Genomic DNA, 18,818 nt, shown 5'->3' with positions numbered 1-18,818 from the left:
CTGTACATTATTTAATACAATTGTTTAAAACTCCAACGTCTCTATGTGTATATGATGTGTACTTGCAAATCCCTTACAAATGTTAAACTAATGTTATACGCTGTTATAATACTGCTGTTTATCTGATGTTGAAGCTTTTCTACCCAGGCCTCTGGTCCCCATGTGGTGGCAGTTTTGCAAATAGTGTAATGGCTTATTGGGAGTGGAAACTACTGTTCAATAATAACATGTATCAAGAACATGTAGTATGGTACACCAGATATCAAGACGATATGTGTCTCATTTGGAAAGGGCATATTGATCAGATACCAAGGTTTATATCCAGTATTATAGCTATGACCGAGTTTCTTGAATTCACATACACTGTTGGAACTGAAGAAATCAATTACCTTGATGTAAGGGTTAGCAAGGATAGAAGTAACAACAGATATAAATCTACAATATATAGAAAACCCACACACTCAAACACGTTCTTGCATTACACCAGTAGTCATCCGTATCACCAGAAAAAAGTGGTGGTTAAGGGGCAGTTCGTAAGGGCTGCAAGGATGATTTCCGATCATCATGATTTTATGCATGAATGTGGAAATATGAAAATAATGTTCCTAAACAGAGGGTACCCAGAAATATTAATAACAGACATTATAGAGGAAGTAAGCACCAAAAGAGAATCAGGCTACTTTAAGCCTCTTTTATTTGGTGGTAGCACAAATAGGGTAGATACAAAGTCTATTGAATACAATAGTAATCCAAGTGGCAGAAATAATAATTCTTTAAGCCTTAACTTTCTGTTTACATATAGCTTAGATTATAAAATGATTAAGGATATTATTACTAAAAACTGGGCTATAATTTTGGAAGATCACACTTTAAGTAAGATGATTGGCTTGAAACCAAAGTTTACTTACAGAAGAGGCTTTAATCTTAAGAATTTAGTCTAGATGAGTAAGAAAAATGTTAAAGTTGCTGGTATGAATAAATGCAGTATGTGTCCACAATGTAGGCATATAATGCACAGAGACAAAGTTAGGATTAATGGGAAAGACTATTACTTAAAAGACAAGTTTAATTGTGAATCAAAAGGTGTGGTTTATGTTGTTACGTGCAATGGGTGTCCCTCTTACTACATAGGTAAAACTGAAAGGAAACTGAGACAAAGAATTTATGAGCATCAGTATGCTATGAGCAGAGGAGATATCATTAATGCATTAGCCAAACACATTTTGGAATTTCCAGACCACAGGTTCACTTTTGCAATTCTCCAACAAGTTAAAAATGATGTGAGGGGAGGCCCATGGCAGTTACATTTAGAGGAACAAGAAGTTCTGTGGCAAATAAGAACATCAGCCTATGTTCCTCCAGGCCTGAATGAATATGCCTCTATTAAATGTATACTCAAATTAAAAGCATTACTTAGATAATAAAATATAATAAAATAAAAGATGAAACCTAGCGGTAAAAATATGGGCTAAAAATATACATACATATTTTAAATACATTAGATAGGTATATTGGGTTAGGAACCAATATAAAGATATTATGTATTAATCATTTACTTCCTTTTTTATACAGGCTTTGAGATATACTTTTTAAACATAATGTTTTTAGTGGTCTGTTGGTTGGTAAGATTGGTGCCATATACTTTAGATAAAATACTTGAGTAGTGGTTTGGTTGGCCACATGAATGTTTGCAATATGATTCCAACACTTATTAAACTGTTGATATTCTGAAGATATAATATAATAATATGAGTCCAAAGAAGGAGCTTGTGGATATTCACATATGTTTTTAAATGCATCTTGCATATATGTGTTTCAATATGGATGTTGATATACTGCACAAAACCATGTATAACGGGTACTGTAATGAATGTGTCAAAACTATACAATGTACTGATGGTCATTGGATAATGCAATAGAAGCCGTAAATGGAAACACATTTTTTTAGTAAATGATGTGCATTTTTTTACATAATGCACTATCATTTTAGAGTTTAATACAGTCTTCAAAACTGGATGTTCATGAAAGTTTTTTAGCAAGAAAGTTGTTTCAAATATTGGTGTTTGAGTGGGAATAATTAAATACCCATCACCGTTTTAAATTAGTAATTGAATTAATTATGTTCATCATTTAATTGTTCATTGGAAATGTCTGTGAAGGTAGAGGTATATATATATATATATATATATATATATATATATATATATATATATAGGAAGTTTTATTTCATAATTTTGTCTGATGAAGTTTGGGTATTAGCCCATTCGAAAACACCACGAAAAATAGACAAAAAGACCCAAGAACAGCCAGAAACTCCAGTATAAATCCATCTTTTATACCAAGGTAAAAACATGAGCACTTTCATAGCAAAGCTACATCATCAGATGTGTATGTTGCTTTTGTAGCAAAGCTACTTCATCAGATGTATATTACAAACATATACATCTGATGAAGTAGCTTTGCTACTAAAGCGCTCATGTTTTTAACTTGGTATTAAAGACAGATTTATACTGGAGTTTCTGGCTGTCCTTGGGTCATTTTGTCTATTTTTCATGGTGTACAAATAAATAAATACATCTTCTGTTACAGGGAAACCCATATGCATAGATTATTCTGCAGGTAGTCACGAGGCATGTTGTTCATAGGATTATTAAGGAGTCTAGCCCAAATTCCCAGTTGCCTCAAAGTACTGTCTAGTTAAATAACTTATTTAAGGTTACTGTATAGGCCGAGGAAGTCAAACCCTGTACCACAGGAAGTAGCTGTTTAACAGCTCATAGCCTTAATCCTCTCTGCTAACTACCACAGTATATCATGCCATGCTGTTTAATGACTGCAAGAACGCTCCAATAACTCCACATAAGTGGACTTGGGACTTGTTGAGCATAATAAAAGAAGGTATCTTACCACTTACAACATATTGCTGAAATGCAAATTACATACTTCATTATGCAATAGCACAAGTTCCATGAGTGATTGTGAAATATATGGACTTCATAAATGACCCATTCTACATTAAAACCTGGCAACGGGTGAATCCAGCACATCAACATTTTTCCTCTGAGTTGCATTCTTTATATGTCAGTTATGCAGCGTGCCTTTCCAAATGGTTGTATTATTAATGGAATCAAAGAACAGACAGCACATATTTTCTGTCAGATAGCATGGTTACACAGCAGCATGGGTAACTGTTGGAAAAAGAGAACAAGCAGAACAAACTAGCTCCCTTCAGCCCCCTGCTATAAAACACGCTAAACGCGCGTAAGTGCGATTTAGCGCGGAGTTACCACTGTTGCACACAAGAGCAGCGGTGGTTAAACAAGGTTAAACTATTTGGGCCATCTAAATTCCACTCTTCCAGTTTTCCCTTAGAACTACCTTCCTCGAGCTGTACTTCTGATCTAACCAGCATATCCTATAACTGAAAAGTTCATCTCTACTTGATTCCCAAGTAGACTATTCTCTATCTGTAAAGCCTAGCACTTACTCCTACAGTACTTGCACCTTGATAAAGCACTCTTATTATAGATAGTACCCCACCAGCCTAAAACCCACTTCCCCCGGAGTCCTTTGAAAGTCTCTTTATCTACTACTTCTAGTATGTCGAGGGATCAGTTGCTAGTGTCCTCTCCAGCTCAACTGGTGAACCTGGGAATATTGAGGCAATGTTACAATTGCCTCATGTACACTGAACAATCCTCTCCTTCTCCCACAAAACACAAATACATGCGAGAGATGCAACTATACGGCCAAACTGGAGGCTGAGCTCTCTCAACATAGGACTGGCAAGACCAGACAGGAGGAGAAGGTAACCACACACAATACATACCCAGTCACACATGGTACCATCACAACTTCAAATCATACACATACTCACACAAAGACATACTCGGAGGCTCTGATCAAAAATTTACCAAAACAGCAGAGGCCACCAAAGCAGACACCCAAATAACTACCACCTCACGACCCAACACATGCAACACATAGACCACACAGTCAGAGTGTCAAACAGTCTCAGCCCTTAAGGCCAAACAAAATGCCAGACACACTTGTCATTGGTGATTCCATAGTCAGACACACTGACGTCCCGCTCACCAGACTGAGTAAAGAGAAGGTCACAGTAAGCTGCCTGTCGGGTGCTAGAATCCGCCACATAACGCAAGCGCTCAGGTCTCTCAACAGCAGGTACAAGTACGACTCAGTCATTGTCCACGCTGGTGTCAACGACCTGAGACGTACTTCCTTGGACTACATGAAAAGGGACATCGAGGAGCTCTCTGATTATGTAGCCCAGGCAGGTATGACCCTGACCTTGAGCAGTATCCTACCTTCACCTAGAATGATGCCATAATACAGTGATAAGATGATCAGCTTTAATAATTGGCTTAAATTCTGGTGTCATTCAAAGGGGATCCAATGTCTGTCTGCCTGGGATGACATGCTGGACAAGCCACGCTGCTTCATGAGGGACGGCTTGCACCTGTCACCCTGGGCTTCCGGATATTGGCAAAGGCTCTTGCCACCCCATAGTGCCTTTTTAGGCAAGGCTCAAATTCTAAACCTACCACCCTAGAACACCAAAAGGAAAAAACTAAGGGTAATGCTGCTCAATGCCAGAAGTCTCAATCTCAAGATGCACGCACTCGAGGCCCTTCTCAATATGGAGAACATCGATGTCTGTGCTGTGACAGAAACCTGGTTCAAGGCTCCTGAGAGCACCCCAGCACTAACAGGTTTCACCTCATATCATGCGTTCGGCCCCAAAATCTGGACAACACCAAGAAAGGAGGGGTGTCCATATTCATAAAGGACACCGACACCTCAAGGTTGGTGGCAATGCACGAAGCATCGGAGACCATCCAGGTGCAATTAACCATAGGCAAGACTGCTCTGCAATTTGTAGCATGTTACAGGCCACCCTCTCAAACTCAGGAACCTCACATGGCCTTCCTGAAAACATTGGAGGGGATAAATGTATCTCCAAACACCATCATACTAGGTGACTTCAACTACCCTAATATAGACTGGGAACACTACTCAAGCTCGAACACTCTAACCCAAAAATTCCTGGAGTTCATAAACTCATATGCCATGGAACAACTATTCACCATCCCCACAAGAGGAGAAAACATACTTGATCTCATCATCATGAACATAGGATCAAAATGTTCAACACCGGAAGTATACCCCTCACTGGTGAGATCAGATCATAAACTAATCTCGCTGGAGGTCCTCATCCCGCCCCCACCTGAAACAAAAAAGACCACAGTGAAAAACTTCTCAAAAGCCGATTTCACACTTCTAAAAACTAGTGTGGTCTCCTTTAAGGCCCCTGAGCCAGTGGTAAACATTACTCAAACCGCTGAATCACTTACAAATGCCTTCTACCAGCACCTACAGGACTGCATGGATCAGGCAATCCCAAACAAAACTAAGACTCTCTGTACCAAAGGCAAGCATCCAGTCTGGTGGACCCCAGCCATAAACAAGCTCTACAACAAAAGGAGGAAGCTACTACAAGATAGAGCAAAATCCTTGAAAGGTAAGACACCTTTGATCATTATAAGTAAAAAACTAAGAGCTCTCATAAAATCATCCAAGGCAAATTTTGAGAGAAAAATCGCCAAGGACTCTAAAGAGAATCATAAGGCCTTCTTTAGCTATGTTAGAAACCTAGGAGGAAACTCCCAGATATGCTCAGAATTAGTTCAAAATGATGTGAAAATTACTGAACCTACACACATTGCCAACATACTGGCTGACAGGTTCAGTGCAAACTTCTCCCCCCCAAAGGAGAGATATCTATTCCAGTGGATTGTAGCCCCCCAAACAGCTCCAACGCCCAGGTGAGAACTGCCCTCACTAAGGCAAAAAACACAGCATCCATGGGACCGTATGGTGTCCCCGGCTGTGTGCTTCACGAACTCAATGAGGAATTAAACCCACAGTTAGGACAGCTGTTTAATCTTAGCCTCACCTCAGGATACGTACCCAAGGAGTGGCGCATGGCGACTGTGGTCCCACTTCATAAGGGCGGTGCCTCCACAGACCCTGGAAATTACTGCCCCATTAGCTTGACAAGCCTTATCTGCAAAGCCATGGAGAGGATCATAATGGAACTCATAAATAAAGACATAGGGAACTTGCAGACTTTGGATCCAACCCAGTTTGGCTTTGTCAAAGGCAGATCCTGCCTCTTAAACTTGGTTGACTTTTTGAGACAGTCACCAAGGCCATTGATGAGGAAAGGCAGTCCATACAGCCTACCTCGACCTGGCAAAGGCCTTGACACAATACCCCACTCAGGTATCATTGAAAAACTCATCAGCTTGAATGTAAACTCATACATCACAAGATGGGTTGCAAACTGGCTAAGTGACAGAACCCACAGGGTCAGAGTTGCTGGAGCCATGTCAGACTCAAAGCCTGTCACAAGTGGTGTCCCACAGGGCTCAGTCCTGGGTCCACTCTTGTTCGGCATCTACTTTTCTGAAGTACAAGCAAACACAGGAGGGTTATGGCTGACAAAGTTTGCAGATGACTGCAAACTGGGCGCCATAGTCGAAAACACATCTGACACAGATATCCTCCAGAAGGGCCTCACAGAAGCGGATAACTGGTGCCAGAGCCATGGCCTGAAGTTAAACGCCAAAAAATGCATAATCATATCCTTCGGGAAAAACAAGGTTACCCCTAGCTACCATATAGGTGGCAATCCACTGAGCACAGAAAAAGTCATCAGGGATCTGGGGACCCAGGTTGACAGTAGCCTTCGTTTGACACTCATGTTGCTAAAGTAGTTAGGAAAACCTTCTATATCGCCCACCTGATCATGAAGGGATTCACATCTAGATCAAGGGAGGTCATCATCCCCCTGTACTCATCATTCATTAGACCTATGATTGAGTACAATGCCCCGTTCGGAATGTATCTGACCAGACACCTGCTGCAGCTTGAAAGGCCCCAAAAGTTCCTCACCAAAAGGATAAAGGGTCTCAAAAATATGTCTTATGCTGCCCGACTGAAAGAACTCCAGCTCTATTCAGTCTCATACCGCTTGCTCAGAGGTGACCTGTGCCTGACATATAAGGCCATGTCAAACCCAGATTTGATGAATATGCTTCACCTCAAAAATCTAGATCCCTCAGAACCACAAGGGCGGAGACTTAAACCTTGACATGGTTATAAATAGAACATGCTGGAGGGACAGATTCATCACCCAGAGACTCCTATGCTGTGGAACAAAATCCCGGTACATGTGAGGCAGAGCACCTCTCTGGCCTTGTTCAAGAGGAATCTTGACCAATGGATGGGAGATTGCAGATATACCCCAGGGATTACTTCAGTGTCACTGCTTGACAGAGGCACAGCAAAATGATAGGCATAGTTTTTATTCAAACTAAAGGGGTGGCGAAAGCCACATAACTATGGGCTAGGCTTATAAATGCCCTTGGGCACATAGCCTAGTATGAACCTATGAAACCTATGAAACCTATGAAGCAGTAATTAAAACGCTGCACATGAGTATGTGTCAATAAAAATAAAAACATCAGATCAATAACAGAAATAGTTTCTGATCTTTACCTCCTGAATACATAGCTAAAGCTAACTGCTTTATAGCACCACATTTTAACAGCTTCAACCAAAGAGTGACTTATGTGCGGCATTAACAAGCTCATACAAGGCAGGTGAAACCATGATACATCATATGTCAGGTGAAACTTTGATACATTATACGACATTGTTATTGGTAACTGTTTTGCTTTCAGAAGTGGCATCTGTGATTCTAACCACATGGGTTCTATCACAAAACTAGTTATTTATCCACTGCACAACATATGGATTTATATTAAGATTTATAAATTTGTCATTATTACGTGCATATGGAATAATGTCAAAGACCTTGGGCAGGTCCAGATATGCTGTATATACTGCATAACTGATAAGTAGTGACTATATAAAACAATTAATGGAGGTTAAGGAGACAAGACTTGCCTTTGATAAAAAGTCAAATTAATGGGAGTCTGGGGTTAAGATGTTTTCAATGTTTAAATTAATGAGATTTGAGATAATACATTATATAGCTTTACATATGAAGCTAGTGAGACAACGGGTCTGTAGATATCACGGTCCATAATTGAGCCACCCTTAAAAAACAGCATCACAGTAGCTGTTTAGATGTTTTCCAGTCTTTAGGAATATAATATGAGAGAAGATTTATGTTAAACAGGTTAATTAGGGGTTTACACAGGCTGTCCTTGGATAATCAGGTAACCTGGTTCTTAGCTTTTAAAGGGTTGACAGGGATGTTCCATTGTAATTAAAGGGATCACTGGGGTTATGGAATCTATGGAGTAGCTATAACTGTATGTGGAGTAAAATTTACACTAAATTTTCAGCCAAGATATTAACTATTTCCTTTATGTAAGTATAGGCAGCATTATTGTGGCCTAGCATTGAATCTTTTTGGCTGTACTTAGTGCTTAACATCATGACATAGTTGAAGGATGTCCAGTTATTTTTGGTTTTAGTGGCTGTTTAAGTTTATATTCAAATCTTAGTTTACTAGTGATTGCCTGAAAAATTCTGTAAGTTTGCTTAAGTATAGTCTTAATGTGGGTAGAATGGAACCTCTTATAAGCATGAAATAGTTTTTTTCTTGTTATATTGTTTATTTAAATATGGGTATGCCTAACATTGTCACCTCACAGCAAGAGATTCTCTGATTTGATTTGTGGGTGGGGTGCTTTCTGTGTAAAATCTGCATGTCCATATTGTTTTCTCATGGGTTTTCTCCAGGTACTTTTATTTTCTCTCATCTCCCAAAGACATATGTAGGCTGTTTGGTGACTAAATTCTCCTTGGTGTGCATGCAGTGTGCGTTTGTGTGTGTGTGTGGTATGGAAAAAAGGCCTGACAATCTATTTGTTTCCCACTTGCCTAATACAAGAAGTGGATGGTGGCTGTTGTTCATGGGGTCACTGTAGGAGCTGGTTATGACTTACGAACATGGATTGTTAAATTCTACCATAGGACTTTGTTTTTAAATTTCTCAGTGCAGTTAGTGCAGATAGGGACTGCCTTAATACAACTAAGTGGTATAAGTGAAGTTACTCTGCACAGATATGCTTTGACAAAGTTAAAATAGTGAACAGAATCTACTGACAGTAGAAAGAAAACACTATCAGACTTCTCTCCAACAAGACTCACATCCTAGGTATGCAGGGAATGCAATAATATTTGACTTACTCCCCCTACAGAACCCATGTTATGAGTCAGAGGTATGTGGTAGCTGAGTTTTGCTGGATTTTCAATGCTATTACTTTGAGAAGCTGCAGTTCAAAGTAGCCATAAGTCACCAAAGCAATAGAGTTCCTGCTCACATGCACACACACACACACACACACACACACACACACACACACACACACACACAAACACACGTGCACATGCGCACAGCCACACATATATCTATATTTTTATTGATATGTGCTTCATTGATTTGCAGTACTGATTCACTGATTCATTTAATCATAGTGCACTAAATCAATGTGAGCATAATTCTGCTGTGTAGATGTATAAGTGAAAGGAAGTGGGTAGTTTCATACCATTCATTTACACTGTAAAGGGACTGCACATATTGGGTATGTTTTAGTGAGACTGAGAAATAGTTGGGTAAGCAAATTAGTCCTTCCCACTGTTGCTTGGTGTCAGAGTAAGTAAAGTCAAGGTGCAGGGGATACTTGCCTTGATGTAAAAAACACTGATTGTAATTTTTTTGTGAAATTGATGAGTTTATTGGATTAGGATAGTTTTGATGCTTATGTGGCCCAATATATTGAATCATGATAAATTCAGTCTGCATATCCGTATCTCTATCTATCTATATCTATCTATCTATCTATCTATCTATCTATCTATCTATCTATCTATCTATCTATCTATCTGTCTTCCTTGTAATGTGTCTCTATTCACTCAATTTAGTAATCTATTTCAAAGTTTATTAAGCATAAACCAATCTGGTATCACTATCACACAATCTGCTGCTGCAAGTTAGATCAACGACTTCAGAGCAGCCTACAGTATTCTAGGGAGACATTTCTACCTAAATTCCAGCAAGTGCTTAGTGCACGGTTTCTGTGAGGTGACACAGTTGTACTCAGAGCTGTGAAGTCAGATCCACTGTTAAACTCAAAATGGAATGCTATGTAGTTTGATACAAGACCTTCACCAAGTTATACAGATGCACCGGATTTGCCTTACACTGGACTTAATACATCATTCAGGCAGTGGTAATAAATGTATTTACTTCTCCTGTGTTAAACAGTGCAGTGTTTTATGGCCCTGCGTTCATTAGAGAGAGAAAAATCAGCAATGATATCATATGGGTAGATAAAGCCTGCATTGCCAGCCATTTTGTAATGCAGTTAAACACTTGGCAGGAAGCAAAATAGAACTGTGCCAGTTTAATTATTTAGAGTAATCTAGTCATTTTTATGAATGTATGTAAATCTGGGAAACTGTGGGTGTGTTATAAAATCAAGAAACATCAGTGTCAGCTTTACAACTGAGAGCCAGCATTTGAGACAGTAAATCAATAGATTAACAACTGTGGGATTTTTCTTCAATTATGTTTGTTGACTTGTAGGCCTTTTGCATTTACAAAGATGCCTTTTATACAGAATAACTAAAGAAAAGTACAAATTACAGTGCAATTTATCTAGTTGAAAGGATGCAGTACAGATACTATAGCCTATCGTATTTGTAGTATGGTCTATAGTGTAGACCTTTAGAACATGTAGTACGTTAAAGAAATGGCAGAATAATGACCACATTCAAAGATCACGTGACAGGATTTTACAGAAATAACAGCAAATCACTGTCAGATTACCCATTGTTAGCTGCTAGACAGTAAACCAGAAGAGTAAAGGAAGTTATTTTAGAAAGCAATCACCCTATAAAAGGTCATTTATTTGACCAGCTACCACCCACCTCATTGGAAATGCTATACAAAGCTGTGGAACATCCTGTGTAAGAATGACATATTCTATTCTAAAGCTTCTTGATATCTGTATATGTGAATGTGCTGTAGGATGGTCCTTCTTGTACACCCTAGGATAGGGATGTCTTTTTTTCCAAAGAATTTGGCCTTATGTCAGTTCTGTAGCATAGAGGTATAAAGCCTTGACTATACTTTAGGTAGCCCAGGTTCAGTTATTAGTCCAGAAGCTGAAGGAGCTGGAGTAAAGGGGAAAAGAAAGGCGTATTGAGGCACTGCCTGGTTTCCCTCCGTTGGGGATGGAGTAGGCATGCATGCACAAGGTTCACACTCTGTACTAAAATGCCTGGTGGAGAATGGAAATCATACAGTGACACTTGTTGGAAGGCATGCAGGGCTTCCTGAAGGCTACAGCACATGTGGAGCCTGACTACACCCCTTGCAATGACCCATGGCAGACATCAGTGAAATGTAAGACATAACACAAAAACCTGCTGATCACCACCTGTATGACAGAAAAGAAAAAGCCATGTTCTTTGTCGAAAGAGAGAATGGATTGTTGACAGAGGCTACAACAATGGCTTAAAAATCATCAGAATGGAAGTAAAAACAAACATGGCTTTAACAGCCTTTAGTAGTGGAATCAACTTATGGAGGATGGGGAAGACTTCTGGATACAGAAGATGATAGCAAGTGATTGCCTAGACATGTTTTTTACCACTTTTATTTTGGTAATATGGATTACTAGTTATCTTTTTTAAAGTAATTTACTTAACCACTTTTATTATATGATCACTGGTGCTTGATTTGCTTGCCATGCTGGTGATCTCAAAACCTGCATTTTGTGACTGACACTGGGAGACTGCCAACCTTCTTTACATGGGTTTCTGTAGCTGAACAACTGTTGCTGTGAATTTCAGACCTGCTGCCCGAATTTCTGCTACTGAATCTGACAGTCAATGTGTGATCTGTGTTCTGGCATTTATATTTGGACTGTCATCTATTACATGGTGGCCTGTTTTTATTGCAAGGATGAGGGTTGTGATCCTTGGACCTCCACTTTGTCACTGAGAGCTGTTTTGGATTGTCATCTATTACATGGTGGTCTGTGTTTATTTCAAGGCTGAGTGTTGTGATCTTTGGATCTGCACTTTGTGACTGACAGCTGTCATTCCACTCATGTTTCTATGCAAACACCATTATATTGGGCGACTTCAACTACCCAAACATAGACTGGGAGCATTACTCTAGCTCCAACACCCTAGCCCAAAGGTTCCTAGAATTTATAAACTCAAATGCTATGGAAAAACTTGTTACCATTCCCACAAGAGGGGAAAACATACTGGACCTGATCATCACCAACATGGGGACTCTATGCTCCAGACCAGAAGTGTATCCCTCACTGGTAAGATCAGACCATAAACTAATCTCACTGGATATTCACATCCCGACCCCACCCCCTGCCCAGAAAACCACAGTGAAAAACTTCTCTAAAGCAAATTTCACACTCCTCATAACTGAGGTGGAATCCTTCAAAGCCCCCGGGCCTGTGGAAACTATGGCCCAGACTGCAGAATACTTTATAAACGCATTCTATGAACACCTTCAGGAATGCATGGATCATGCAATCCCAAATAAAACCAAGACCCAATCCTCCAAAGGCAGACGTCCTGTCTGGTGGACCCCAGCCATAAACAAACTATACAATAGAAGGAGGAAGCTACTACATGATAGAGCAAAATCCCAAAAAGGGAAGGCATCTCTGATCAGTATTAGCAAAAAACTACGGGCACTCATAAAATCGTCTAAGGCCAGCTTTGAGAGAAAAATTGCACGGGACACTAAGGATAATCACAAGGCTTTCATTAGTTATGTTAGGAACCTGGGTGGGAATTCCCAGATATGCTCAGAATTAGTCCAAAATGACAAAAAATATACCAAATCCACAGACATTGCCAACATCCTAGCTGACAGGTTCAGCGCAAACTTCTCCCCCCCCTCCCCACCAAAATGGCAAATATCTATCCCAGCAGAGTGCTGCCTTCCTGACATCTCAGATGCTCAGGTAAGAGCCGCCCTCTCCAAAGAAAAAAACACAGCATCAATGGGACCAGACGGTGTCCCGGGCTGCGTCCTACATGAACTCCAAGAAGAGTAAACCCAAACATAAAACTACTGTTCAATCTCAGCCTTACTACAGGATATGTGCCCAAAGACTGGCATACAGCAACGGTGGTTCCTCTCCACAAAGGTGGTGCCTCAACGGATCCTGGAAACTATCGCCCCATAAGCCTGACTAGCTTGGTCTGCAAAGCTATGGAAAGGATCATCATGGACCTTATAAATAAAGATATTGGGGACCTACAGACACTGGATCCTACCCAGTTCGGCTTTGTTAAGGGCAGATCTGGCCTCTTAAACCTGGTCGATTTCTTTGAAACAGTCACTACGGCCATTGACGAGGGGAAGGTGGTCCACACAGCCTACCTGGACCTCGCAAAAGCCTTCGATACAATACCCCACTAGGGCATTATAGATAAGCTCACCAGCTTAAATATAAACCCCTATGTCACTAGATGGGTTGCAAACTGGCTCAAGGACAGAACCCACATGGTTAGAATTGCTGGAGCCATGTCAGACTCCAAACCAGTTATAAGTGGCATCCCACAAGGCTCAGTCCTGGGACCTCTCTTGTTCGGTATATATTTCTCAGAGGTGCAGGCCAACACGGAAGGACTGTGGCTGACCAAGTTCGCAGATGACTGCAAACTGGGCGCCATAATCGACTCTCCAGCCGACACAAGCATCCTCCAAAAGGGCCTCATAGAAACAGACAACTGGTGCCAGAGCCATGGCCTCAAGCTAAACGCCAAAAAGTGTATAGTCATCCTCTTTGGCAAAAACAAAGTGCCCACAAATTACCACATAAGTGGTAATCCATTAAGTACTGAAGAAGTAATTAGGGACCTGGGGACCCAAGTTGATAGCAATCTCTCATTTGACAACCACGTGGCCAAAGTGGTTAGAAAAACATTTTATATAGCCCACCTAATCATGAAGGGATTCACATCTAGATCAGGGGAGGTCATCGTGCCTCTTTACTCATCCCTCATCAGGCCCATAATTGAGTACAATGCCTCTTTTGGGATGTACCTTACCAGACACATGCAGCAACTGGAAAGACCACAAAAGTACCTCACCAAGAGGATCAAAGGGCTCAAACAGATGCCATATGCTGCCCGGTTAAAGAAACTCCAGCTCTACTCAGTGGCATGCCGCCTGCTCAGAGGCGATCTGTGCCTGACGTATAAAGCCATGTCCAACCCAGAATTAATGGACATGCTGCACCTCAGAAAATCCAAATCCCATCGAGCTACGGGCTCGAGACTTGAACCTCAGCACTGAAATAAATAGGACATGCTGGAGGGACAGATTCATAACCCAGAGGCTCCCTTCACTCTGGAATAAAATCCCAGTCCAGGTTAGGCAGAGTCCCTCATTGACTCTCTTCAAGAGGAATCTTGATGAGTGGATGGGGGATCATAGGTTTACCCCGGGTATCACTTCTGTGTCACTGTTAGACAGAGGCACAGTATACTAACCTCGAAAAAGGGCATAGCAAAATTAATTTAAAATGGGTGGCGAAAGCCAAACACACTCTGGCTAGGCTTATAAATACCCTAGGGCAGATAGCCTAGTATGAACCTATGAACCTATGAACCATAAAAGGGTTCTCATCCAGGAAAAAAGAGGTCATTGTTCCCCTCTACTCGTCACTTATTACACCCATTATAGAGTACAACACCCCCTTTTGGAATGTACCTCACAAGAAATCTGCAGCAGCTGGAAAGGCCACAGAAGTACCCCACAAAGACGATTACTGGCCTCAAACAAATGCCCTACACTGACCACCTCAAAAACTCCAGCTTTACTCCGTAGCATATCACCTACTCCGAGGTGATCTCTGTCTAACATATAAAGCTATGTCAAACCCAGAGCTGTTGGACATATTACACTTAAAGAAATCCCAATCCCTCCATGCTACACACTCTAGGGACCTAAACTTTGTCACCACAATAAACAGGACACACTGGAGGGATAGATTCCTGTCCCAGAGACTTCCTATACTCTGGAACAAGCTACCCATCTATGTCAAGCAAAGTTCTTCATTAGCGCTCTTCAAGAAAAATCTTGATGAGTGGATGGGAAATAGGAAATACACCCCGGAGGTCACTTCTGTGTCTCTGCTGGACAGTGGCACAGGAAAATAACTTTCTTGGGTGGCGTAAGCTATGGAACCATGCTGGCTAGGCTTACGTAGGCCCTTGGGCCGATAGCCTAGTACCTACCTATGAACCTATGAACAAAGGGCAAGTAACAAAAGACATCATATTAAATACAATAAAGTGTGAAGAAATGTATTTAAGAATAACTGTTATTAAAGTAATAATATTTCTAGTTGTATCATTTACCTTTACTATAGCATGTTATGTACTTGAGGCTTTTTCTCATCAGAACCATTTATGACATTATCTTTACAGTACATGTTGTTTTGTGGCTTCAGTTTGATAGTCATTCAAAGATAATGAATAATACCAGCTCATATTTCTTTAATGTTGAAATATGTACTTTAACTATTTTATATTTTTTATTTTTACTGTGAGTTAAATTTTGTGTTGTTTCACTTTTTATGTGATTGCATTGTGCATAGCCATATGCGCATTTCATAAACTTGAGTTGACACTTGTGCCACGGTGGATGCTGTATATTAACACATTCCTATATTTCAATGACTTCCTTGTTGGTTTGGTGTGGATTTAACCTAACTAGTAGATTTTGGGTAACTTCATCATAAGGGTAGACATGGAGCCTGTGGCTCTTTCAGAGCAATTCTTTTATTATGATGGTGTTTGGGTTAATTCAAGTAATTGCCCCTGCAACTCAAATATTTGGATATATCATAGATTTCATGTTCCATAAGTTGTTGGCAGTGTATAGTCTCTTAGTTTGATTAGCAACTATTCCATTTAGTAGTAATCCACCCACCCCCATTATTAATTACCTGGCTCTTGGAGCATAGAGTTAGGTGCTTGGGCTTTTGGATGACAGACTTGGACTGAAGGAGCACTACACTTGTTATTAATCCCAGGAAACTGAGTATTGTTATTCCTGAACATTTGATGCATATGCTCTGCCAACTCACGTAGGAATCTGAGGTTGACAGTCTCCACCACCTTGCAACTGCCAATGGCATGTATCTAGCGGTTAGTTGCCTTGGATTTATTTACCCTAAATCAAATCCATACTCTTTCTGTTTAGAACCATGGATCAGTACTGAGCTCCAGTGTCTCAGGAGATGGGTGAAGTTTGGAGCACAGAGGTAGGTGCTTGGGCTTTTTGGATGACAGACCTGGACTGAAGGTGGACTGTACTTGCTATTAGTCTCAGAGCTCATGCAAAAAGTCATGTTTTCTACCTAGATCCTGTCTGGTACTAAATGACGAAATATTCTCTTTCACGTAGTGGACAGGATTTGCAGTCCAGCCTGCCTTTTCACTAGGAAGGGTTTTTCATCATGTCAGCGTGAGTGGGGTGCTTGTTTTTTACATACAAAGTTGCTTCCATTTGATAAGCTTGACTAATCTTCTTCATCTTCATTTCCCTTTTTTCTCTTTTATTTGATTCATTAACTTTCCTTCTTACTTAATAAACCTAGACTACTAGAATTTCATCACTACACTCGATTCTGATACTCCCTTTACTAAATGACATATATCTTAAATTCTCAACCTCCAATGAAATTGCTTTTAGAATAAACAAAGTTCACAACTCCTATATTCTCCAGTTCTACACTATTCTGTATTCAAATGACTTCACATCCTGTTGGAGTGTTACTATTCCATGTTTTTTCTTCTGTATATTTTTACCTGTTTAGAAGTATTGTAGCAGAACATAGGCTTACAGTTCTGTGTTTTTTTTTTTTTGCATATTATTTGTATAATCTGATATCTTGAATTTTCGATATTTTGCAATAATTTTTAATCTCGTTAGTAGTATTGTAGTGGAGCTTTTCTCCCCGGGCCTCCACTGAAAATGGACATGTATCCAGTTGGACTAGCCCGGTAAACAAATGTAAAATAAAAAAAATAAAATAAATAAAATTAGTCATGCTTGCAGTGCACTCAGGAATGCCACAGTAGCCCCATTATCTGAGTATTTTGGTCTGCTTGGGTGTGTGTTTTGAATGTCAAGTTACATCCAGCTCATGTACCTGAAATACTGCTCATGCACCTTAAACGTGCAGTCTAGACCATTATTTCTCTAGACAGGTTACTGTTTATCAGGATGTTCTAGGCTCCTTTATTCAATCATCAGTTCCTTTTTGATAAATGGGATTTTTCTGTTTCTTCTTAAGGAGCTTTTATGTCACTTTTCGGTAAATCTTATCTGGATTCAGCCATACTTCATAATTACTTACTTGGCTCCCTACTAGAAAAGTGAGTCCTGTACTTCCAAGTCTTGTAACTCTGAAAAATATACTCTAAAAATACTTTGAAAGTCAAAAGACACTGTACTGCAGATATAATTTTTTGGGCGGTGGGAAGTTGTACTCCTCTACATATTCTAATGTGGGATCTACATCCCTACAATCCTATTATTTATACATATTAACTATAAAATTGTTGTACCTTGAAGCTGGGGGTATAGTATGAGACGCCTCAAACCTAGACTTAGTATACATCTTCCTCATTAGTACATACAGTCTTACTGTTCTGAGTATTGCAGTTCTGGTGTTTGGAATTTCATTGTAAACATTGCTAACATATTTTAAACATGCCATTTATCTGTAAAGTTAATCGGGAAGGTAGATTATATGTAGAAGAATCATTTTTAAAAGCCAATAACCTAGGTTATATTTTTTGCTCTGAATTTTAGACTTCTTATAGCATAACAGTTCTCACGAGAGCAGTGAATGATGTTCTACTAAAAGAGCAAGTTGTTATTCAGCTCTGGCCCCAGCGACCTCTCTTCAGCTTTTGACACAGATGATCACCATATCTTTCTGGAGTGGCGTGGGTCTTACTTTTGCTTTTTGTTCCTCACCTTGAAGTGATTTGCATGTTACCTGTCTGAGGTATTTCAGTGGCGATTGTCCACTATTAATTTACATTCTTTCCAACATCTGGTTTGTGAGTGCCTAAGGCTTTCATTTTGGATCCCTTGCTTGTTACCTTGTACATGCTGCCCCTGGGCGACCCTGACATCTACTACAATCAGCTACCCAGCTTGCTCTTGAAATACATATCCAAAAGGTGAATGTCCCTTGATGCACTCTTGCAAACACAGACCTAAAGACTTCCCTAATCAGCCAAGCCCATTGGGACCCAGGTCTTGGAACTGTTAAGTTGCTCTCTTTTCTTCTCGTGCACAAGTCGTGTGTACCTTGTATCACTGTCTGCAGGAGGTATATCTTGGACTACTATATGTTTGTGATTTCTGTCAACACGTAACCTGTCTTCAAATATCAGCTATACTTTCCATTATCAGACTGAAAATGTAGCCAGTGACTTGACAAGATGTGGGGTTTCATCTCTGGTCAGTTGGTACCATTATCTGGGGGGGCATTAGGTTCTCAGAAAGCATAGAGTTCTAGATGCTCTGAGGTACATTTTAAAGCTTTTCTCAATATTTTGACCCAATGATAGCCTGCAAAATCATGAGTAAGGAAAGGAATGCAGTGTTTTTTTATCTTTCAAGGAAAATAAGTTATATTTAAAACTTAATGATTAACTCTAACAAAATTGTAGATTCCAGTAAA

Source organism: Protopterus annectens, chromosome 1.part1, assembly GCF_019279795.1.
Source record: "Protopterus annectens isolate FY-2018-M chromosome 1.part1, PAN1.0, whole genome shotgun sequence".
NCBI lineage: Eukaryota > Metazoa > Chordata > Ceratodontiformes > Protopteridae > Protopterus > Protopterus annectens.
Note: the sequence above shows the minus strand (reverse complement) of the source record.